Below are 18,260 nucleotides of genomic sequence, written 5' to 3'. Positions count from 1 at the left end.
CACGGATTGACAAATGCAACAAACCCAGAAGGCGCAATGTCGGGACCAGCATGGTCCAGGGGACTCGCCACAAGCAGGGGAGTCAGGGCAGGCCCACGCAATCATGGGAGCCCAAAAGAAACAAAGGTGACCCTCAACAGGGCCATCAGGCTGCAGGCACTGGAGTCGCAAGAGGACCTTGAGCAGCTCATCAAAAGATGCAGGCCATGGTGCAAACGATGCGATGTGGTCAAAGACTTTGGTCACTGGAGATGCTTGAGGTTGGGGCTACTTGAAGCCCGAAGATCTTGAAGGATGGAAGCCAACATACCTTTGGAACTGCAAGTTGACGCTGTGCACAGGGGATCAGTTATTGAAGCCCCCACAAGGGATACTGGCCTCAAACTTAGTAAGAGGGCAGGGCAGGCCTCGGGAGCTGTGAAGAACCATCACTTGTGTTGCAGAACCTTTTGGTTTCCGTAGGAGCACAGGATCAGCAGACCAGTCGACTTAGTATCGGTGCCTGCAAATGTAGGAAAGTGACTCCTTCCCTTCAAAGGAGATTGCTTCAGGTGTCTTTGATGCCCACAGGCCTTGGAAGGTTCCTGTAAGGTGCACAGGCACAGACGATGCAGCAGACTGTGAGGGAGACCAAGTCGAGCCCAAATGAAGTCCAGCGAAGTCCAGAGTGCCCAGACGGTAGAAGAAGAAGTGGTGTCTGATCTGAATCTTGTCCCACGACGAATCTAGGGACCCACCCACAAGTAAGCCCTTAACTACCTTAAGGAAAGGGTTGGAAGGACTCAGGGGACCCTTTCGGGGGAGTGTCTGGACAGAGTGGAAGGTTACTCCTATGTCCTTTGTCCAGCTTCACGCCAGAGCTTAGTTTCGGATAGCATCCTCATTCACAGCCACCGAGCTTCGGACACCTTATCACCACATCGGTAAGTCCTTACCAAGCCCTCTTCCCCCACCCGTTCCCTCAGGGTGTTATTTTCTATGGTTTTAATTTTACCGACCAACCTTATCCTCACAGGTCCTAATTACATCGCCTCCCGAAGAACACAATCCTGACTTTCCACAATCCGTGGAGGTAAGCGCAAGGCTAGGTTCTTTGGCTTCCCACGTTCCTTATTTACAAACATTTCCTTACAACACCCCCCCCCCTTCTTATTCCCCAGTTTACACTATTTCTGAAATCTCTACCCTGTGCACTGTCACCGCCTACCTTCCGATCCAGTCCGGCCTACCCGTCAGGTAAAAAGCCACCATGCTGAGACTGCACCTTAATTCTCTCCCTTTAATGCTAAAAATGTTTTTTTCCATCACCCACATTCCTGAATTGAGCATTGATCAACCTTAAAATTCTATGGAGGCCCGATTACCCAATTCCTCCCAGCCTCTTAATTAGGTAAGCACTGTACTCCCCCGCTCCCGTCACCTTTATCACTTAATCACCTCAGTATGAGCTCCACCGATCTTCAATCCATGCGCCTTAGGTTAGCGCCTCACTCCCTTACCACTCCAAACAGCGATATCACTTAATCACCTCAGTATGAGCGGCACCGATTTGTAATCCATGTGCCTTTCAGCAACCAGACCCCTGCCTGTACAGTAATCATCCATGTTAATTTATGACAACGGTGCCTGTTTTTTTTCACGCGCAATACTGCTCTCTCGTACTTTTCATTCACAAGTTATCCTTCCACCTATCATTTGGGCTCAATTTCAGGTGTAATTACTATGCGCAGATCTACCTAGCTTTTCCATTGTGCACAAACTTGGCTGGTTTTAATACCACGTCGTTATGTGTACAAAATGATAACAGAATTGTTCTTCCTTATTCGTATCTAAAATTTCTTCTTCCTGCCTGTGTTCCTCCTCCCCCCCCCCCCCCCTTTTTCTTCAATATTTTACAGGCACTAAATAATTTCAGGCTCGCATTATAATTGTTCTGATGATCCTAGTATTGTGATAAGGATCGAAACGTTGTTAACTTGCTAAAGACACCTTGCACATCAATCTATTTGATAAATCAGTGCAACGGTTGTCACCGAGCTTGTTCTAATCATTTGCATTATACACAAGATGCTTTTGTCTTGCCTGAATGTTTTGTTTAAATGTTTTTGTGATGTGACTATGTAGGGCGCGTGTCTAACATTTTGTCTTGATCATTTATTAAATTCACTGTCCAGATGCACAGTAGCAATATAGCACTGATTCTAGTCTATATTAATTGGATTTTCATTTTAGCTTTTTCGCAAGGACCACTGTTTTCTTTTTTTAAAAAGTAGTAGGAGTAGAAGCATTTTCCTTATTGCTGGCCTTGGGGCAATCAGAAATCATATTTCTTGTGGCCTTGTTTTTTTACAAACAAAGCAATAAGGTTTCTTTCCAGGGGAAACAGGAGTTTGGGACCCACCCCCAGAGGAAGACTTTTGGAGACCTTCAAATGGCTTCTCTTTATACTTCTTCCCACCTTTATCTTGGGTTCTGGAAGTATCCGTCTTCTGGTCACCACCACTATGGGTCTTCTGCTTAACCCTGGTTCTGACCCATTTATCTGCCTTCTTTCCCAATTCTTGGGGAAAAGTCAGATCTGATTCCATCAGGTACTGGTGCAAAAGCTGGTTCTGACAATTATTAAGGATCTACTCCCTCATAATCAAATGGTACAATCCTTGGTAGTCATGCACTTTGCTGGATGTAGCTAGCCTTCCAAAGCCTTAGTGGCACTATCCACAAAATCTACCCAGTCCTTAGTTTGCAAATTATGTGTGTCTCTGAACTTAATCTACAGTTGTTAAGCCAAACCCTTCAATGAGAGCACTTTATAAAACTGACTAATTGTCAGCATCCTCTTCTCTAACAGTGAGGAGCTTATCTCTACCTTTGACAGCAAATGGGAGCCACAATATAGCTTCCCACTGCTCTTGAGGAAGCCTCTGAACTTTGCAGGCCCTTTATAAAGCAGTTTTACAATTGTGGGTGGATGTAATCCTCCACATGGTTGGGAGGGACTATCTAGTTCAGGTTCCTATGGTCGAAAGGTCAAAAGAAGTTTCTCCAACTCTAAGGACCTTGTTGCTGCAACCATGGGACTCTATACCAAATTTCTTCCTAGCTTTCTGGACTTCTAGGGACTCTTTATCAAGGGACAGCTGCTATTGCCTGAGCCTGAGCCTAGCTTTCTTAAGTTCAAGAAGTTGGTATTTCCTATCCAAAGAGTTTTCCCTTTTACTAGAAATAGAGATCCCTACTGAATGTCCTGAAGCTTTGGATTCTCTAGAGGATCTAGACCTCCTAGGTCTACTCTGCACTCTCCCAAGAGGAACGAAGGGAGCATCATCTGGCCAACTGTAGTATCCTCTGGAAGATCTGAGTTTTCCAGGTGGGAGTCATTAGGCTCCTCCTGGTCAGGGTTAGATTCAAGGCCAAGGAGAAGTTCCTCTCCTGGCCTATCCTCATTTCCATGCCTACCCATCTTCTCCTTTTCACCTGACCAACTCGTTTTCTGGAGGTCATCTAACAGTAAATCCTCTAGGAGGTGTTGAGAGTTGGGACCTTTCCCTGTCTTCAGCTTTCTAGAGTCACGCAGGGCTTTTAGTTCTTGGAACGAAAACTCACTGTATCTAGCAGTCAGACAGCCACTGGCATCTCCTTTGGCGCACATACTAAGTGTGGTGTATTGTTACCTAGTGGGAATTAAACTCTCTGAAGTTGGAGAAAGGGTGAGCTAAACCCTTAGCTACCCCACCCTATGTTCAAATCAATCAATCAATCAGTCATTTGTTAAGCGCACTACATACCCGCAGGGGTGTCAAGGAGGTGGGGGCCACTACTGATCGAACAGCCAGGTCTTTAGTATCTTCCTGAAGGTCAGCAGGTCTTGGGTCTGTCGCAGGCTCAGTGGTAGGCTGTTCCATGTTTTGGCGGCGAGGTGGGAGAAGGATCTCCCGCTGGAGGTTGTTCTTACGGATGCACGGGACAGTGGCGAGTGAGAGGTCGGCGTAGTGTAGATGGCGGTTGGGGGTGTAGAAGGAGAGCCGTCTGTTGAGGTAGGCTGTGCCGGTCTTGTGGAGTGCCTTGTGTGAGTGGATGAGGAGCTTGAAGGATATCCTCTTGTTGACTGGGAGCCAGTGTAGGTTTCTCAGATGGGGGGGATGTGGTCGTGTCATGGTACATCGAGGATCAGTCGCACCGAGGCGTTTTTGATGCATTGTAGTCGATTGATGAGCTTGGTCGGGGCTCCCGCGTAGAGGGCGTTTCTGTTGTCGAGTCTGCTGCTGACGAGGGCCTGGGTGACTGTGTTTCTTGTATCTGTCACGATCCTTGTGTAGATCTTGCGTAGAGTTCGGAGGGTGTTGAAGCAGGAGGAGGAGACGGCATTGACTTTCTTGGTCACTGAGAGTGTTGAGTCGAGGATGATTCCCAGGTTGCGTGCGTGGTCGGTGGGGGTCGGGGCTGCCCCTAGTGCCGTTAGCCACCAGGAGTCGTCCCAGGCTGACGGGTTGGAGCCGAGGATGAGGAAGTTCAGTAGATCTTACTTTTTCTAAGCTCGTATTATATGTATCTAGTATAAGTGAGGGTTTTTCAATTAATCAACACAAAGATTTATCTGGTTAAACAATGCAGGCTTGAATCCTAACGGGTGGACACCAATGTGAGAATCTGGGCTGCTATATGATGCCCACTTATGTAAGTGGGCACCCTGCACCAGTCCAGACAACCCTTATGATGATTTAAGAGGTCTTAGACAACCTTAGAAAGCTCTCCAAGTGGTAGCTGTGGAGAGCAGCCTTCAGGATTAGTCCAGAAGGAGTGTAAAGCAGCTTGTTTTACCAGAATGCAACTATATATATTTTTACTGTTTGTGCTGTGGTGCTTCGGACGCTCTGGTTGCAAATTGGAGCTGGCTGTGTCCTTCTTCATTGAAGAGATATATATATATATATATATATATATATATATATATATATATATATATATAATATTAAGTGAAAAAGAACCTCACATGGTATATATAAAATATTGCATTTATTATATAACACTCTCTAACACATACAAATATCTCGGAGATATGCATAATGCACACAATACTTTCCAAAGAAATACAGCAAATAGCACAGAATACATAATGGACCCCTGGGAGGGACCAAACCATATACTAAGAAAGTGGTATAAGAACCACAACTCTGGTCAGGACAATGTTGAGAAGTCGTAGCAGCTCTGGGGACCCAAGGAACCAAGGACCCAAGGAACCACCCATAGTGAGTGACTAGGAATCCCACGGAGAGCGTGTGCAGTGGGGAAACACAACTGCGTGCTCCGTACAAGTCTACGTGTAAGTCGCAGTTGGATTTTTGAAGATTAAGGACCCTTCTAAGTGGACCCTGGAGAAACCCTGTGGAAGACAGAAGGTTGGAGACCCACCCCACCTGTAGATACCCTACTACCCACCTTACCTACACCAGGGAAGCTGGACGCATTGGTGCGAAGTGGTGTTGAAAACCGCTGTCAAACCCAATGGAGGACTTCAGGAAAGTGCTGCTGCTCAAGAGGAGAAAGTGTCCAGTGAAATACAAAGGTGGATTATAGTTGAGAGGTACCTGCAAGCAGAGAGGACAGAGCCTATAATCACTCAGGAGTGACCAGGAGACTTGGAAGACAAATGCCCTCCGATGTCTGGTGTTTCAGGAGAGATGACGATGACCTTGACTCCGCAGCTGTGATGACCAGGCGATGCTGAGGAAGACCAGGAGCCATGCATGAGCTGTCCCACGCTGGATGTCGAGTGACACAGGGTGTGTGTCCGGCGGGAGCACCAACAAGCCTTGGCAAATGCAACCAACACAAAAGTCGAAGAAGGTGCAACGTCAGGACCAGCTAGGTTCAGGGGAATCACCACAAGCAGGGGATTCAGGGCAGGCCCTGAGCATTCAGGGGCGCCCAAAAACACAAAGATGACCCTCAACAGGACCCACAGGAAGGAAACACTGGTGTCACAAGAGGACCTCTAGAAGCTCACCGAAAGATGCAGGTCACGGTGCAAACGATGCGATGTGGACAAAGACTTTGGTCACTGGAGTTCTCTGAGGTTGGAGCTACTTAAAGCCCTAAGATCTTGATAGATGGAAGCCAACAAACCTTTGCAACTGCTAGTTGATGTGGTACACAGGGGTTCGGTTATTGCAGCCCCCACAAGGGATACTAGTCTCAAACTTGGTAAAAGGGCAAGGCAGGCCTTTAGAGCTGTGGAGAATCCCCACCTGTGTTGCAGAACCTTTCAGTCTGGAGGAGCTCAGGATCAGCAGACCGGTCTACTTCGTTACGGTGCCTGCGAATGCAGGGAAGTGACTCCTTCACTTCAAGGGAGATTCCTTCAGGTGGCTTTTATGCCCACAGGCCTTGGAAAGGTTCCTGTAAGGTGCACAGACGATGCAGCAGACTGGAAGGGAGATGAAGTTGAGCTCAAACTAAGTCCAGTGAAGTCAAGAGTGCCCAGATGCTAGAAGAAGTGGAGTCTGATCTGAATCTTGTCCCAAAACGAATCTAGGGACCCACCCACAGGTAAGCCCTTAAGTACCGTAAGGAAAGTGTTGGAAAAATTCAGGGGACTCTCCCAGGGGAGGGTCTTGACAGGGGCGGTTACTCCCACGTCCTTTGTCCAGTTTTGAGCCAGAGTGGGAGCCAAAGGCTACCAGAACTGGTTTGAACTGGACTATACACAGGGACACCAAATGTGTCCCTCATGCAGACTTAGTGGAGCTGGCAAGCACACTCACCCGGTCCCAATACACTAAATCCTGTCTGGGAGGTGGTCACACCTCCCTGTGACAGGATGCCTATTGTATTGCCTTCCCCTGCTCGAACTTGGCTCAGCAGCAGGAGGGCAGAAACATGTCTCTGGTTGGTAGCAACGATTTTGTGCGGTCTGCGTCTAGAAGGCTGGCACCAGGAACACTGAGAGCCTAACGGGGAGCTCTTCCAGTGCTTGGAATCATACCTCCCATACCATTTACGGTTTGGGGGTATGATTCCAACATGTTCGAAACCAAACATGATAGGATTCGTTGCAGCCAGTTTCGAGAAGGTCATTGCTTAATTACGCTGTTCTCCTTCTATATTGTGTATAGCTGCTTCACTTACAATCTGGTAGAATGAACTCCGGCTGTAGGGGTGTCCTGCTCATGCAGGGGCACCCTCACACTTAGAACCAAGCACCTTGCCTTCAGGATTGCAAAGTCCTGTTATAGGGGTGACTTATATGTTTTAAAAGCAGAAACCTATGTATTTAGTAAGCGGTGCTAACACCAGCTTACGCAGGCAGCAATGGCAGAACTGTAGTTCCATTTTGAATGGTCTCCCATTGGTGTCATAATACATGCTTCAGACCATGGGAGACCTCTGGGTTACCTATTTATTTATTTATTTGCCCTGGTGAACTCAGTACCATATACTAGGGACTTATAAGGGTACTCCGGTATCCAATCTGGGATGTACTTCAGTACTTGTCATAACAATTTAAGGGAGAAAGCAGATAGACTAAGGTCCTGATTAGCAGGATCCCAGTCAGACTAGTCAATAACAGCTTAGCACCAGGCAAAAAGTGGGGGTAAATACATAAAAAGAGAAGACCAGGTCCAGGGGGGTGTGTTGCCCTAAATGGTGAATGAAAATTACACAGGTGCATGTGTGAAAAGAGTGCGTTGGGTCACACTGGGCTGAGAAATTCCCATCAGACCACCCTCGTGGCGGCATTTCATCATATGGGAATGAGCAGTCGCTCCATATCACGCCCAAATCATCACGTGGCGGAGTATCAGTGGAGAGCAGCATACTAAGCCACAGTCATGCTCAAAGAAAAGTATGAGACAAGTGCAGTGCTCTAGAAAAGGTGATTATTAAAATCAACTACCTAAACTAAGGGAAGTACCTATGGAAGTTAGTGTAGGTGTCAAGATTAAAAACACGCCTAGTGGTGGATGAGTAAGACTACACTATGGCGCTGTGTAGGGTGGTCGACTAGTTTCAGCTTAATGGAGCAATGCTCCAGCTTTCGTCAGGACCTTCAAGATAGTTAGCTACTGCAACAGAGTGTGATAGGTGTACAGATACAGTAGACATTACTGACAAACATTAAATGTACTTGAGGAAGTCATATATCTCCCCAAAACGTGGAACCTGTATGTCCACTGGAGACAGAAAGGGGATCTTCTTCCTGTCGAAAAGACAACAAAAGTGCATGTACCCTGTTACACACATGGAACAACATAACCTCACAGACACCATTAGGACAAAACACACATGCGAGAACAATTTGCGTTCCGCATAACATAGAAGCATACTAGCTTCATCACATGGAGGCATTTCCTCCTAGTGATACTCACCCAGCTTTGTGTGGGTGAATGCCTCATCTCGCCCGGCAACCGCTCGGGAAATTGAGGCCCCGCTCTGATGTGTGGAAAAGAGGACACAATTAGCGCACAACTCCTATGTGTCCAGCCCAATTTGTTTTACACATACAACCCAATAGACATGTGGTAAACTCCTCTCTGTCCTGCAGTAAGCTAGCCCCACCATTGAACCAACTCTAATTTACTTGAAGTAGGTCACTAACCCTCAAAGGGAAAGGAGGGCAAATTTGGATGATAGCGCTGCCATAGGAGGCCATTGGTGTCTCTGTATTTAATACTACAACTGACCCTCCGAGTGCCATGAAATGTAGCAGCAAAAAAATATTTTTGCAGCCAACTAAAAAAGACCCAGGTCTAAAAGCATTAAAAAAAAGTCAGGACTATTAACTGACAGTGCTCTCTGTATAATGTTAGTTTCTACAAGGCAATGACCCCATAACAGCATCACCAAGCTTACCTATCCGTCGGTACCCATAGCTCTAGGACGAGCGGAAGGGGAGGCACCGACGGATTCGCCTGCTTCATTTAAATAACGGGGCTACTTAATTGCAAAGCCAATAGTAGTATTCATTATAGCCATGCCGCACCGAGTCACCAGATCTCAAGTGCATCCTAGGGGAACAATGCTCACCTGTGTTCATAGGAATCGAGTGGTTAGAAAGGGACTCGGAACCTGGGAGCGCCACAAGCCTAGCGCTAATCTTCAAGCGCATGCGCAGAGGTGCTTCGGCTGAATACCGGAAGACGCTTGCCTCTCGCGCATGCGCTGCGTTGTTAAAAGACGTCTCAGGGATCACATATACCGCGCTGCCTGTCGCTAAAGCTTGGAGTACTTAATCTCAAGCTGAGATATATACTGGAAGTGGGGGCTGAGAAGGGCACTTCATAGTGGTTACCGAAGAACAAAAACACCAATTACTCAAAATAATTATTTATGAATTATTCTGAATGGAAAAGCAGGATTATTCTATATAAGAATAAAGTCACCTTAGTGCAGTTATACAATGTAGGATCAATATACTGCAGTTACAATGTTTAAATGGTATGGGTGGTGAAGACCAGCTGCTGGGGATAACAGAGCTTGTACAATATGTATGGTGGGGCAGAATGCTCAAAGGGTAAGCACTTGGATCATAATGGCCATGGACTACTCGGGGAAGTTGCATGGATGCAATATGCTGGCCTGATAGGGAGCCATGGCATAAAAAGGTGTTAATGATGCCAGGCCAGTGACATTTAAATTAAACAAAAAGAACAAGTAAAAGGAAGGGATAACTGGGGGTAGGCAGGCAGAGAGAGTCACACACAGTTGAATTGGGAGAGCTAATGATGTAAACAGTAGATGTGTTTACATCTTTGTATATATAGACCCGCAACCAGAAGTTGCTCTAAATACTGAAAATACCAAGTGTGCAGAGGGTCAGAAGGGGAATAATTTACCGACCTGTCAACTCATGCCCCTAGAATCAACATAAATACATAGAAAGAGAAGACCAGGTCCAGGGGGGTGTGTTGCCCTAAATGGTGAATGAAAATTACACAGGTGCATGTGTGAAAAGAGTGCGTTGGGTCACACTGGGCTGAGAAATTCCCATCAGACCACCCTCATATGGGAATGGGGGTAACCATGCGGAAGGATCCTACCTTCCTACAGGAAGGTTAGAGCCGGGCAAGTGGGTGCAGTTGCCAGGTCAACATGGCAGTTTAAAAATGTGCGCAGACACTGCAGTGGCAGGTCTGAGTTATCTTTTCAGGGCTACTCATGTGGGGGGCACAATCAGTGCTGTTGGCTTACTAGTAGCATTCGATTTACAGGGGCACTCACAGTGCACTGTATTAGGGACGTATCAGTTAATCAAACAGCCAATCATGGAAACATCAATCTATAAACGCGATTTACCCAGAGAGCATATGCACTTTAGTGCTGATTAGCAGTGGTAAGGTTCCCAGAGTCCTGTACCCTTAGGCTGGACCTGGCCTGGCTAGCCAGGACTTCCGGCAGAGTACACCAACCTGTCCTAAGGGAAACATACCCCTCGTGAGTTGTGCAAAAGTCTGCCTGGCGCAGATCTCAAGCCTCCTGCCCACCTGACAGAGCATATAGACCCTCTAGGCCAGAAGTGGCCTCACCAGGGTCAGTCCTGGGGTGCTCGGACCTCAGAGCTGGCAACCTCTGACCCACTGGTTCTTCCACTTGGGACTGTGTCCCCCCCCTCTCACCCTTTTCTTTCGACTCATGCACTCTCCCAACTGGAGAGGTGCTGCCAGACACCAGAGCTGGTAAAACGCTTGTTACAGCAGCCTCCCCCCGCTTGCCTGACACCTTGTGATCCTCCTCATGAGAGGGCCTCCTGTTACAGACTAAACCCCCCCCCCCCCCCCCCCCTTCCTGGTGTTCACCATTGGAACCAACCAGGCTCTGGGACTGGGTTTGGGCACTTTGGTCTCTGCCCACCCCCACTACCTCTACTCAGAGAGAAGACATGCCACCCTTCACCAGTCCCACTACACTGGAACCTATCTTGGTCACTACCAACCTCTCCTGCCTCACCTAGTTGGGGGAACACCTGACCCACCCCCTTTAGAATTACTCCCAAAGGCTTCTTCTGACCCTCTGGACTCCATCAAAAGGTCTGCCTCCAGCTCAAGCTCCCTGGGGTCAGAGAACTCCCACTCCACTGGGTGTTGGCATAGCTCTGGAAAACAGGGACTTAAAACATGCTTTCCAACAATTGAATCACACAGCCCCACACAAGTGTTAACCAAACTATTCTTTGCCTCACCATCCATTGCCTCTCATAAGTACCTTACATCACACGCCTGAGACTGGCAAGGCAGTGCAAACACAAGGAGATAATGGACGGAGCTTGCTCTCTTTGCCACTGGATTCAAGCTATCCTGGCTGATGAGGGCTGTTAGCCCGAAATCGGTCCCAGGATGCTTGTTACCGGTCCAGTTACGACATGGCTTGGCAGTTCGGGCTGGACTGTTCCCATTAGGCACTGGTCAAGACTGATTTGCATATAGCTAGTTCTGAACTGGGGTGGCGAAGTGAGCTAAAGAATGATGATAGATTCAACCCAGATCTGTGACTGGGGGTGAGTGTCTGAAAAGTTTCAGCACTCCGTCTATCATCTACTTGTGTTTGCTTTGTTTGCCCTAAGTTGGCAGGGTATGCCGAGACGTGGGTCCCTTGCTCACTTTGCCACTGGAGTCAAGCTATTCTGGCTGATGAGAGCTGTTAACCCGAAAACAGTCCCAGGATGCTTGTTTCCGGTCCAGGGAAGACATGGCTTGGCAGTTCAGGCTGCACTGTTCCCATAAGGCACATGGTCAAGACTGATTTGCATATAGCTGTTTCTGAACTGGGGTGGTGAAGTGAGCTAAAGAACAATGATGTATTAAACCCAGATCTGTGACTGGGGGTGAGTGTCTCAAAAGTTTCCGCGCTACGGCCATCATCTCTTTGTATTTGCAATGGCAAGACAGTGTCTGACAGTCTCTGTCACTCAACGCACACTCTTCTGAGTGGTTTCCATACTCACTTACCAAAGCTTCTACAATGGGGGACCCCTCTCATCTAGAGTCAGTAGTGTGTCCCTTAAACCACTAGGATTATGAACCCCTGTGCCAGTTCCCCAATCCACCGCAGGGACACTGCACACCACTGGAGCTACCTCATAAACCTGAACCCCCTGGTGTATGTCAACCCCCTCCTTCAACTCAGGCACCACATCTCTGAGTGTGTGTACTTCTGCCTCAGCACTCGACACTACATTTTTGCTGCCACCATCTGAGCTGGATTCCACCTCCAACCCAGCCAAGCTCACTTCATGAGGTGCACACATTTTGTTTTCCGCTAAGGCTCGCTCTAACTCCTTGCACTCCCGGTCCAGCTGTCTCAGCCTCCAGTCATGAGCGTGGATCTGATTCCTTTCCTCAAGAGCCAATCTTCCCCACAATGTTCCCTTCTGAGGGCCACTGCCCACTGGAGATTCTGGCTGGGGACCCTTCCCCTCAGATTACTCCTCAGAGTCATCTGACAGCGTTGCTTCCCAGCATTGTACTTCATAGCTATACAGAGATTGCCTCAAGATCTAGCCTTTTGGATCGCCTCTTCAAAGGTGGCCCCCTCTTCTTTTATTTAGTCCCTCATTGTGTAGATGTACAGGTGTCAAAAGTTGATTTCCATTTCAACAAGACCCCCCATGTGCAACAATTAACCAGAGTTTCAACAACAAATTGCGAAGGGAAACAGGGAAAAATAGTATGTGGCTGCGTAGTGGTCAGCACTAAACTAGTGATGTACACCAATCACTGTCGGACAAATACAATTTCAAATACTCACCACTAACGTTAGAAATGGGGGTCTGTAGTTGGCAGAGGTAGGTACCTTTGCCTAAATCGGAACCCTCGCTTCTAGTCTGGCTAAGGGGAATACACACTTTAGATAACCCATGCTCACCTCCTTGGTAGCTCGGCATGAGCAGAAAGACTTATCACAAAGGCAATGTGTAACGTATTTGTACACAAAACACACAGTAATACAGTGATAACATCAGAAATGGAAACCACACCAGTTTAGAAAAATAAAGTATCTTTATCTAAAGTCAACAAGACCAAAACAACTAAAATCTAACATTCAGGTAATGAAATATGACTTGGAACAGTTATTGCAAAAATAAAGCTTGTAGAAAACAAATAGCTCCACCTCGGGCTACTGCAACATCGTGACAGCAATAAATCAGAACTAAGGCGCCGACAGCGAGCAGCGCGGTGTTGTGCACCTGTCACACGGATCCTCTGACAAACAGTACCTTGGAAACGAAGTCTATGGCGATGAATGGCATTGTGGAGGTGAGGCATCGGTGCTGAGGTCGAGGCCAGCTCCATGGCTGCCACAGGGAGGCTAGTTGTTGTATCCGCAAGTAGGGGACATGTCATGTCCAGGACAGTTGTGAAGAAGTGTGGCTCACTGGTTAGAAGCGGCAGACTCTGGAGCAGAGACCAGGCCCGGGACCTGGGTTCAATTCCCGACGCGGCAGGGTCTTGGGCTCAATGTCCGCGGACTCGATAATTCTCGCCTCAGCGCCTACTCTAATCATGGGTCCCACGCTGCAACTCTGGGCAATAGCTTGCTTAATCTCCACAACGGCCCCAACAACACTGGGATGCCTGGCTTCACCTTGGGGGTGCCCAGGAGGGGCATCTCACAGGGAGAGCCAGGAAGGGTTCCACAGCGTTATACAGCGCCGGGACGCCCCATTGCGGGGGCAGCTGTGCACTTTACAAGTGTACTACATTTACATTTACAGTGGAAGGTGGTTGCAACGGCAGTGAGGCGTCTGTTCCGGTGACAATGCAAAGTGAGTTTGTGGAGTCCCCCTTGGCGGTTATCTGTGCCTCAATTAAAGGATGCAGGCACTGGCAATGAGGGAGTCCGCGCAAGCGCTGGTGTCTGAGCTGTGGTGCTGGCTGGGCAGTGCGTCGTTTACCTCATGGTCAGTGCCCTGGCTTCAGTGCAGGTCTCGGCATTGCTGACGGCATCAGAAACCGTTTTTCTTACTTCTCTTAGGTTTGTTCCAGATCCCAAACACAGGATCTATCTCCAGAGGCCCAAAACTGGAATAGGCACCTCTTGGCAGGTCAGAACTCTCAGCAGTAGAGTTCAGGGGAGCTGGGGGTGATGACTTTGTGTCACTGAGACTTCAAAACAGGAGGCCAACACACTTAGGCCCTGGGTTGGTGGACTTCCTTGGTCTGTGCAGTGCTATTCGGGACTGTTGGTTTCTCCACTGTGGCTGGTCCTGCCGTGGGGTCCTCTGTGGTCCTTAGGTCCTGTCCTGGGGGTGTTGGGGTCTTCGTGGTCAGAGGACCTCCTTCCTGGGTGCTTCTGGTGTCTTAGCCGTCTGTTGCCTTGCATCCTTCAGGAGGGTGTTCACTTTGGCATTGGCTGTTGGGGACAGTGTTGGCATGATGGTTCTCCAGGTTAGGGTTCCCCTTGTTGCCACTGCATAGGTCCTTGACATGTCCGATGTGGAGCATCGGTAGTAGGTGTGCCTTCCTCAGCCACAGAAGTTGCACATGTTCTCCGTGCTGCATCTGCCTGCCTCGTGTCCGGTCTGTTTACAGAGTCGGCGATGCAGCGAGCGTAAGGTAAATAGTTTTATTTCTTTATTTGCTTACTTTACTCCTGGCTGTTGTAAATCCGACTCAACTACCCCTCACCCTGCCCCGCCGCCCCGACGCCCCCCCGCCCCCCCTCTGTGAGCCACCACTGAATTCCCTTACCGAATACACAGAGACAATGTTGTCTCAAATGCACAATGCAATGCCAGAGAAATGGACCTGCTTGGCACAGTAGGTTTCCACCTACTCAGGCCTTACCCAAAACAGCTGTGGGGATGAGCTTGTCGTCCTTCAATCAATCAGTCAATCAATCAAGGATTTATAGAGCGCGCTACTCATACATGAGGGTCTCAAGGTGCGGGGTTTGAGCAGCTCAGATTAGTCAAAGAGCCAGGTCTTGAGGCTCTTCCTGAAGGTGTGCAGAGTAGGGGAGCGTCTGATGTTGACTGGGAGATCGTTCCAAGCCTTTGCTGCGATGTAGGAGAAGGCTCTTCCACTTGCTCTGGTTCTGTGGATGCGTTGGGTCTCTGCCAGGGCGAGGTCGGTGGAGTGGAGGTTCCTTTTAGGTATGTCGAAGGTTACTCTTTTCACGACGGGGAGTCAGCGGAGGTCTCGTAGGTGCTGGGTCATGTGCTTGTGTCGTAGGGTTCGAAGGACGAGCCTGGCTGCGGTGTTCTGGATGGTTTGGAGCTTGTGTAGCAGGGTTCTGTTGATCCCGGCGTTTAGGGCGTTGCCGTAGTCATCTGCTGGTTATGATTGCATGGGTGACGGTCTTTCTGCATTCGAGGGGGATCCACTTGAAGGTCTTGCGGAGAATACGGAGGGCGTTGAAGCAGGTCGAGGCAACGGTGTTGATCTGGCGGGTCATAGAGAGGGAGGAGTCTAGTATGATGCTGAGGTTTTGGGCGTGGTCTGTTGGAGTGGGAGGCTTTCCGAGGGTGGAAGGCCACCAGGTGTTGTCCCAGGCAGCAGAGGAGCGTCCCGGGATGAGGACCTCTGACTTGTCTGAGTTGAGCTTCTGCCAGCTGTCGTTCATCCAGGCTGTGATTGCCTTCATTCCTTCCAAGAAGCAGAGTCTGGTGGATTTTTCGTGAGGGAGAGGATGAGCTGGGTACGTCGGCATAGGATACTATGCTGAGCCCATGCTGTCTGACGATGGCGGCGAGCGGGGCCATGTAGATGTTGAAAAGCGTGGGGCTGAGCAGGATCCTTGAGGTACTCGCAGTTGACCTCTGTGGGTTCGGAGAGGAATGATGGGAGTCTGATCCTTTGGGTCCAGCCGGTGAGAAAGGAGCGGATCCAGTCGAGTGCGGTTCCTCGTATACCGGCGTCGTGGAGTCTGGCAGCGAGCGTGCAGTGTGAGACGGTGTCGAAGGCTGCGGGAGGTCTAGTAGGGTGAGGGCCGCAGTGTAGCTCTTGTCGTGTAGCATGCGGATGTCATCGGTGGCGGCGAGGAGTGCGGTCTCGGTGCTGTGGTTTCAATGACATCTAGACTGGGAGGAGTCGAGGATAGCGTTCTCTTCGATGAAGGTGGTCAGCTGGGCGTTGATGAATCTCTCGGTGACTTTGGCTCATTCTCACACCCAAATGCACTATAGGAGGAGTCATTTTTATAATATTCAAACTGTATAACTCTCGCCGTGTGGGCTGTATGGGGTCGAGCATAATTCACATAGGGAAAAGACAATGAGGTGGAGCCTAGCAATGCATTGCTTATACTTTTCCGCACACCCGAAACGAAGTTTGTTTGGATGTGCTGAATTACTACCGCACACAGGCTCAAGAAACAAAATTATTTTTCCATTTTTTCGAAAGTTTTCCAAATCGTAAAATATTTAAATGACACGTGGCGGATTCTGCGCATTCTGATGTGCTCCTCTTTGTTATGATTCAGAAAAGGGGGTGGTGATGAACAGAGTGTCTGAATTAAGCAGACCACTCTTACCCAGTCCAAAGATCAGGGCTTGATCCATCACCGTTTTTTAGCTCACTGCACCATCCCAGCTCAGAACCTGGCTACATGCAAATTAGTCTGTTCCTGTCCCAGTGCATGATGGGAACAGGGCAAACCAAACTACCAAGCCAATTCTTATACTGGGAAGGAAACAAGCTTCCGGGGACCAGTTTCTGGCATTTCAGCCGTCGTCGGCCCGGCTTGCTTGAATCCTGATGGTGCAATGAGCAAGGGACTCACATCTGAGTATACCCTTCCACGCTTATGGTGGACAAAATGATTCAGAAAAGGGGGTGATGATGAACAGAGTGTCTGAATTAAGCAGACCACTCTTACCCAGTCCAAAGATCAGGGCTTGATCCATCACCGTTTTTTAGCTCACTGCACCATCCCAGCTCAGAACCTGGCTACATGCAAATTAGTCTGTTCCTGTCCCAGTGCATGATGGGAACAGGGCAAACCAAACTACCAAGCCAATTCTTATACTGGGAAGGAAACAAGCTTCCGGGGACCGGTTTCTGGCATTTCAGCCGTCGTCGGCCCGGCTTGCTTGAATCCTGATGGTGCAATGAGCAAGGCACTCACATCTGAGTATACCCTTCCACGCTTATGGTGGACAAAATGATTCAGAACTGGGTAGGAGTGTACTGCTTCATTCAGATACTCTGTCCATCACCACCCCCCTTTTCTGAATCGTTTTGTCCACCATAAGCGTGGAAGGGTATGCTCAGACATGAGTCCCTTGCTCACTGCACCATCAGGATTCAAGCAAGCCGGGCCGAAGACGGCTGTAATGCCAGAAACCGGTCCCCGGAAGCTTGTTTCCTTTCCAGTAAAAGAATTGGCTTGGTAGTTTGGTCTGCCCTGTTCCCATGATGCACTGGGCCAGGGACAGACTAATTTGCATGTAGCCAGGTTCTGAGCTGGGATGGTGCAGTGAGCTAAAAAACCGTGATGGATCATGCCCTGATCTGTTGACTGGGTAGGAGTGTTCTGCTTCATTCAGATACTCTGTCCATCACCACATCCCTTTTCTGCCTCGTTGTTATGGGCCGGCCTCCTTGTTTCCACGCGGTCGCGCATTTATGAAAACATTCGTCCTTATTTCTGTCATTTGTAACAAAAGAGCACCTGTTTACTCTTAATATTCTAATATTTTAGAGAAATCGTCTCAGTCAAATGCATGGGCTTGAATATGCATGACAACAAGACCTTTCCCCTATTCCTATAGCCAGGGCCGGCGCTTGGCATGGGCAGAGTGGGCAGCTGCCCAGGGCCTCGCGCTCAGCTCAGGCACATGGGGGCCACTTTCTGTGTGAAAGGTCACACTTTCCTAGTCGGCCCACCTGCTCCTTCAGGGCCCCCACCCAAAGCAATCACTCTGCTAATGTGTTTTCAAGTGAGGTGTCTCGACTTCGACTTCCCTGCTCACGGCGTGGGGTCATTCATAGAGGTGCAGTGGTGGGGGGTGAGAAAAACTGGGTATAGAAGGTGACAGCAGCAAGGCCAACAATTATGCCTCCTCACAGGCTAAAGGGCGGGGCAGCACCTCTGTTAAAAACCTGTCTGCCCTTTGTGTATTCCGTTTACCCGGCAACAGAAGGCTCTTTTGTTTTATGGAATAGCTGGACATTAGCAAGTTAGGAGACGTGGCTGAGGGGAGGAGGGGCATCCAGATCAGACTGGCAGGGCACACGAGGGCAGTGTTTAGCAAAGTGTCTTGCTAATGCTTTGAGGCACAGGGGAGGTGTTTTCCATCCCATGGGCCTCAGCACTGAATC

Source organism: Lissotriton vulgaris, chromosome 2_1, assembly GCF_964263255.1.
Source record: "Lissotriton vulgaris chromosome 2_1, aLisVul1.2, whole genome shotgun sequence".
NCBI classification, from domain to species: Eukaryota; Metazoa; Chordata; class Amphibia; order Caudata; family Salamandridae; genus Lissotriton; species Lissotriton vulgaris.
The sequence above is the reverse complement of the archived record's forward strand: the minus strand, read 5'-3'. Positions refer to the sequence as shown.